At 35.4% G+C, this 7,593-nt stretch overlaps 1 protein-coding gene across 2 annotated transcripts in view; it reads right to left on the minus strand.

Moving 5' to 3' along the window:
* Nucleotides 1–7,393, minus strand: part of LOC120626847 (tachykinin-like peptides receptor 86C) — a 70,898-nt gene extending 63,505 nt beyond the window's left edge. Inside the window, exon 1 of one of the 2 annotated variants that reach the window (XM_039894622.1) lies at nt 7,339–7,393. The gene's annotated coding sequence lies outside the window, so the exon portion shown is untranslated. Of the gene's footprint in view, nt 1–7,168 lie in introns of both variants that reach the window. The other variant, XM_039894623.1, reaches the window with a different exon arrangement.
* Nucleotides 7,394–7,593: the final 200 nt, after the last annotated feature.

Genomic DNA, 7,593 nt, shown 5'->3' on the forward strand with positions numbered 1-7,593 from the left:
GCAAGGGAGAAAGAGAGCAGATTGTTAACGACAAAGAGGTCATGAGGTTTCTTTGCGCCGTCTAAATCTTATACAGACTGAAGGGTATCATTTAATTAACCCATTTTTTGGAAGGGTTGTAGTTGATAATCACCTGAAGGGTTGCAATAGCGTCATCGGAGGATTGGGTCCCAGGGCTCGACGATATCGGGAGAAAGGGGGAATAATCGATCTAAGGGTGCCTCCTGCATGCTCGGACATTTTTTTTGTTTTATTTTATTATTCCACTTCAAGTTAGCCTAAGACTGGAATCTCACCTGGTGGATAATCATGATGAGAGAGTATGGCAGTTATATTAAAACCATATCCATTATCGATTTCTACCGCGACGTCTTACCGGAACCCTAAATCGGTAAGCGGCACGTCTTTGTCGGTAGGGTGGTAACTAGCCACGGTTGAAGCTTCCCACAAAATCAAAGACAAAATCTCGGTCGGTGATTCGGACCAGGTTTTTGGATTAGTGTTTAGTCCGGACGCCCCCGTGAGCGGTGACAGTTGTAAAGACCAACGTCCGAATGACTTGCAGGCGTTGTGTGTTTACTAACTAATTAAGGCACATATTCGTATGGGTCGCCAAGAACATTTTTGACCTGTCTTTGAATGAGAGCGACGTAAGGATCGGGTGTGTAAGTGGACGCCTCGACCACTAACGTGTTACGGGACTTTGATAAGTTTTTAATACACTGATCTATTGTAGGAAGCTATAGTGGGTCTCTGAGGAGATCAACGTTATGCACGAACCACAGGCTGCCCCTAGGCATACACATAAACTTATTTTGTAGGATTTTAAAGCTCTTATAAGCTATATGTAATATTCGTACACACCTTTTACGTTGCGACGTATACACGTTTTTAAGGCAGTGAGTTTACAAAAACTAGTAACATTGTCATCTCTATTTTACGACATAATAGAGATAATAAATAATGATATAATGATAAATATACTACGACAATACACACATCGCCTTCCAGCCCGAAAGTAAGCGTAGCTTGTGTTGTGGGTAATAAGATAGCTGTTGAATATTTTTATTAATATAATACACACAAAAACTTACATTATACAGGTAAACACCCAAGCACTAAAAAACAGTCATGTTCCTCACAGAAACATTTTCCAGTTGTGGGAATCGAACCCACGGCTTAGGACTCAGAAAGCAGGTCGCTGCCTACTGCGCCAGTCGGCCGTCAAACACACGTTACGACGTATACACGTTTTTAAGTCAGTGAGCTTACAAATACTAGTAACATTGTCATCTCTATTTTACTACATAATCGGATAGAGAAGACCGCACCTGTATTTATATCAAAATACCTGTCATGTTCGGTTTGAATCAATTCATTAATTAAGTAAGCATTGTTAGCATGCTAATAAATTCTATAAAATTTCTGTAACACATAACGTTGTATTTATCAAAAGTTTAATTATATACCCGCTTTACAAAGTACTGTAACTGAACTATGTATCAGAATTATCGAAAAGGGTTATCGAGTCTACCGGTGATCCTAGAGCGGGCAGTTACCTTGGCCAACGATTAAGTTTGGTCACCCAAAGGGGCAATGCTGCCAGCATCTTAGAAACTGTACCTCGCTGCGGTGGTTTCGTAGTCGTTTTAGATTTTATTTAGTTTTACATAATTTAGTTTAGGTTATATTTATTGTCATTATTATTTAAATTATATCTATATTTTATATTAATATTATGTATAAGTAGGTTAATATTTATAAAAGTAGGTTTAATATTTTTATAATCTCAGATTACTTCAAGGGTTGTCCGGAAAAGATAACCTTAGAGGCCGCCTTTGCGTAACAATATTTTTATAAATTGATTATTGTGTATCATTTATGTTATTTCTGACGAATTAGTGTGCAATAAACTGTTCATCTATCTGTCTGTAACAGTAGCTAATGCAGCGAAACGAGTTGCGAAGCTCACGAAGTTCTCGAGGGTGCTGGTTGATGGACCTCCAACCAGTGGACATATAGTAAGCTAACAGCAGGAAGAAGTAGATATGAATGCACCTATGAAAGGAAACGTCCAACTAATGTTCAATGTTTACCAATCCGCACTGGACCAGCGAGGTGAACTGCGGCCTTAACCCCTTCTCATGGTGGGAGGAGACCCGTGCCCTGTATTGGGCCGATAATGGGTAGATATGACTGAATGTCCAACGTACACCGGGGACGGCAGTGCAGACCATTTTATCACTACTCAACGTAAATTCATACGTAACCAGTGGTAACTATGACGCAGATCGAGACCTTTAGGCATCAAACGAGATAACATGTACATTATATGTACATGGTCCATAACCAAGGTTGGCATATTGAAGATGGCATAAAATGTAAAGATTCTCCTCGATGTACGAGTTACATGTTTGGGTAGGCTGTGCCTATTTTCATTATGAAGTGCATGCTGCTGGGTAACCGTAACAAAAGGGGCGTAACCATAAAATAAAATAAATTAAATTAAATATTAATTTATTCTGCTTAGTTAACCTAAGTCATGAAATCGAAGCTATTCGATCCATCGTTTTTATTTATTTGTTTATTAATCGTTGAAACTTGAAATACCAGTACGAAAACTTAGTAGATATCTGATCTGAGATATTTTTTTTTAATTTGCTTTTAATGTCAAAGTCAAAATCAAAGTCAAATATTTCTTTATTTAAATAGGCACATATATGGCACATTTGATGCGTATATTACATGTAAAATATAACGTAGTAGTGAGTTGATGGCGATAACTGAATTCGTCAACTTAAAACTAAAGCTACAAGGGTTCCAAACGCGAACAAACTTAGCCTCTTTTTTTTTGTTATCACCATCTCACATTGTCACTTAAAACTATTAAAGAAGCAACCTGGTTCGAGTAATAATTTACACCCAAGCGTTTTTATCGTTGACTTAGTCCTTAATACTGTAATAGAACTTTTCTATAACCTTAAGTTTAACACAAACTATGAACTTTTTCAGAGACATCTCCAAGATATCAACTGGTAGTTTCTTGTGAAATTTTGAAAAATGAGAGAATCTATCCCTTTCATACTACATAGTAGAATGATTTTGTTCAGTGGTCAGACATGTAGGCTAACGATGATTGCAAATCCTTAACGCATGGCAGTCCGTGTAATTGAGCCTCAAATTTCCCTAAAATATTTCAAATTAACATTTTTGGCAACAATGCAGTAGTTGTAGGCAGTTAGAATTCTATTTTTCACGATCAAAGGAAGAAGATTTGGACAATCGCTGAGGACAAACGTTTCAATAACATTTTATCTAAAACCGATTTATAAAACGAGAACTTTTTTAATAAAGAATTTCCACCCATTCCTGGCTTTACTTTTTATTACAGATTTTCTCGGACGTCCAAAGGGGGAATTTGATTAATGTATAAATTAAAAGCTTTTGCCATTTGATTTATGTAAATGATATGAACTTCTGTTATAAATATTGAAGAAAGGAAATACTTGTTTATTTGTAATAGATTAACTTTTCGCGCTTTTCGAAAAATAAAAAGAAAAAAAAATTTTGTCGATGTTTTGGTTTTTGGTTCAATGGATTGCATAACAATGAAGATTATATTTTTTCAAAATACTATTATTGCGTTAATATAGTTTATATACCGGAGAAGGACAATGTGCTATTATCTCCGGACACTACTTATTTCTGAGGGATCGAATTTACAATTCGTTATTGCCTGAATTGATTTCGATGAAATTTATCAAGTACCTATCAAGATGACACATGATTCCTTCCATCCCGAAAGCAACTGCTAATTTGTAAATTGGTTGAAGAGTTTGTAATTTAAATTGATTTTTAAAACCTAATTGAGTCATGTAAATTGTGATTCACAACGATGTTTTTCCATAAAAGTATAGCCTATAAAAAGACGAACACATCACAGGGCACGCAGGGGAAAAATCCTGCAACTTGCCGCGCTGTTTCCTTTAACCTGAGGCGCAGGTGTTAAGCCTGTTATTAAACCGGCAACCACGCCCTGAACAGCATTACAACTAAGCTGCTTGGCGGCAGAAACAAGCTAGCGGTAGAACTTCCCCGGACGAGGTCTGTCACAAAAAGCTTATACTACTTCAAAAGATACTAAAGATACTCAAACCATATTAACTGTAGTACTCTGAGTATTTCTATAGTTTTCAATTAAAACCTCCGCTTTTGAAGGCTTTTGAAACTGTTCAATCACTAAAAAGTAGACTCTGAGCTTTTAAGAGCTTGGATTAAGTAAGTAGTTTAAAACGGGTTAAAACTGGCGTTACGAGATTCAAGTATAGAAAGCGTATACATTGAAACCATTAGGAAATTCGAGCTATCACTTTTGCGTAGCATCATATCTACTCAAGTTTGTCCTTTACTTCTGAATTTCTGATATAAAATATTTTCGTAACTATTGAAATCATGTACTTAATTATAAAAGGGAAGTGATAGAAATAAGCAATTTAGAGGCAAAATGTCTAACACTTAAGATACCGTGCGTGCTTCCCTACATGGCTTCGTTAGGAAAACGAATGAAGACATAAAAGTTAAAGACAATTTGGGTTGCCTCTTAATGACTCTGATCTTCGTTATTAATTTTGCGAACAATATCAGAATATTGGTACATCTTACTGGATTGCTAATATTATATTAAGGCGTACCAACCATTCTGCGCTTTCGTTTTCATCTTGCAACGCGTAGCGCTATATCACATACGCAAAAGTGGTGTAGCGGTATCCACATTATCTAACTACAGTGATACCACCTGCCACCTCCCACACCCTCCTACCTCCACCGCCACAGTGGCATAACTATACTTGAGCATGTACAAAACGAATACACGACATCGCATATCAGCATTGAACGCCTATCAACGATTACTTTAAATTCCGTACAAAAGAAAATGTATAAAACACGAATACCTACTCGTATGTCGGCTCACATTGTAGCACAGAAGTCGCTGCTACCCGTTCTTCGTTATGATTCCCTAGTAGTCTCTCGACACTTGCGAGATAAAGAGGGGAAACCTGTATTCCGATCTGCCGTCACCACACGATATCTCGGCAATACAAAAACAGAACAGCATTATGGATTTAATGAAAATATGTTTGTACACAAGTTAAGAAGTCAAGTATGATACTCATCGAGACTGACTTTGTGATTAAAAGAGAATTAGAACCTCAACCCTTTTAAACTGAATTGTGGCAGTTATTCCACCAGAGAAAACAATCCCAAGGAGGGTTACGTAAGGCACGCGGTGGGAAAAAACAACAAGCCTATCTTCAAGTTTGACGAGGGACAAATACTAGATTTAGAAGAAGAATAAGGCATTAAAAAATACCGCATACAAATCAGCAAAGTACTATTCCAGGATAACGTTGACGTAGTATAAAAACAAAATTGCAGCGTCCCCTACAGCGCCCATACCCGTGGAATAGAATATTTAGGAACCTGTCCGTATTCGGTTTTTTTTATAGTAATACTTAATTAACGGACTAAGCAGATCGCCAACCTGCTGGTAAGTGTCACCGTACAAGCTGCTACAAAAAGTTATCTCTACTACGCGGCATTATATATATTGTAAATCCCCAAATTGCCTTTGCCTTTTATCGAACCAGGGACTTCCCTTTTATTTGACCATAACGCTCACTGCGCCAGGGAGGTCAACAAAACGTAAACCTATCATAGTCTGGATATTATCTGTATCATAAGTATTTATGTATATTATACACAAAAATATTCTTCAGTCAGTAGCCATAACACAAGCTACGCTTACATTCAGGCTAGATGACGATGTGTGTATTATCGTAGTTTATTTATTAAGACTTTAAGACAAACAGTAGGTTTTTGTCGTACAAACACAAAAAGCTACATGATTTGCGTCAATGACTGTTACTTTGTTACTGCAAAGAAACCATTCAAAAACTTTAAGTATTAAAGGAAAAGACAAACTATCCTTATTTACATAATATTACATCTATCCATACTAATTACGACAGTGTGACTATTTGTTAAATTGGTTGTTTGTTACGTATATTCACCACAACATCTAATCAAAAGAATAAAACAAACCTTGTTTCACAGCTAAACGTTGTACAGAGAGCCTGCATTGATGACTTCAATAGAGCATAGGTACTTTTTTATTTTAGGAAAGCTAACCGCGGCATTCTCAAAAACCGAAAGAATAGCGGACGCAACGGCTAGTATATTTTATAAACTTTGATAGCGTATTTATGGAATTTTGCTACATTATCGTTTTTGTATACCAATTTTATAAGAAATGCCAATTTTATATTATATACCTACTTCGTATTTAGCCGTTTAATAATCATATATTGATTTTAATATTTATAGACAAAAATAACCTATGTACTAAAATAAAACTAAGTAAATCTAGAAAGTCTTCAACCCTATTGCAGTGAGAAATAGTACCTAGGATGCTGGCATTGCCCCTTTTTCCTAAATAAATTGTAAATAAGTCTTTAAATAGCTTTGACTTCCCGCTCTAAACACGCCTTAACTTTGTATTGGAAAGTTCAAGTTTAGGTGCTTTTAATCAAATTACACAATAAATTAAAACTTTTGCTGAGGTAATAAAGTTAACTCAAATTAACTGCCGCCTATGGAGTACCTGAAGTTGCTCTTCGTAAACTTAAAGACATTTTGTAAAGAGCTGTAAACATTACTGAACTTTAAGTTATAAGTTAGTATTTACATTTTTTAATTTTATTTACTACAGTTATAATTTAATATTGAATGGAAATTAATAATAAATGTTAGTATAAGAAACTTTTAGAAATATTAACCCCCTGAAATATTTTTAGCTTCTCACCAACATCACTCTATTTAAAGCTTAAAAGATTAGCTCCTCCTTAAATTCGGTTGAAGGGCTAATAATTATTTAAAATATTAAAAAAAAAAACTTTGTAAGTTTAACTTTGATCGTAGCCCAAGCACAAATGCATCAAGCATTTTTTTATAATGAACAATCAGGCGTCGATACTTGATCGCAAAAAAATAAACATTATGGATACGACGCATTTTCCTATAAGACATTTAAATTGAAAAATTCCGAAATATTAGGCATTAATCATGTTTTTTTTTATTAATACCGTTTAACAAACTACTCAAAACACACTTAGATCACTCGCACAAGTATGATCAAACCGCAAGTAAGTTTAATAAACTTTATATTTATAAGTTCCACGTAAAGTTTTATAAGTTCACTTAAACAAGTCATATTTTATTGCACATATATGAATTATCAAATAACCACTGTTATTATTATTCAATTAAGATACTTAGTACCGGCAAGTGATTATGATCATTTTCCGAAGCATTTCGCGCGTCCTTTCAGTACCGCGTACCGACCTCGACTGAACTCTGAACTTGAGCAAACCCATTCTTATCACCCATTATACTTTCAGTCTTTCACAAATAGATTTATTCTAAGGGAGACCATAAAATTCATTACAATTCTTACAGCTAATAAAATAATACGCTCTGGAATTTGGATAATCTGCTTCCACCTTAATTTTTTTAAGTAAACGTGGGCGTGAGAAA

The sequence above is a fragment of the Pararge aegeria genome, chromosome 10, assembly GCF_905163445.1.
Source record: "Pararge aegeria chromosome 10, ilParAegt1.1, whole genome shotgun sequence".
In the NCBI taxonomy this organism is placed as follows: Eukaryota; Metazoa; Arthropoda; class Insecta; order Lepidoptera; family Nymphalidae; genus Pararge; species Pararge aegeria.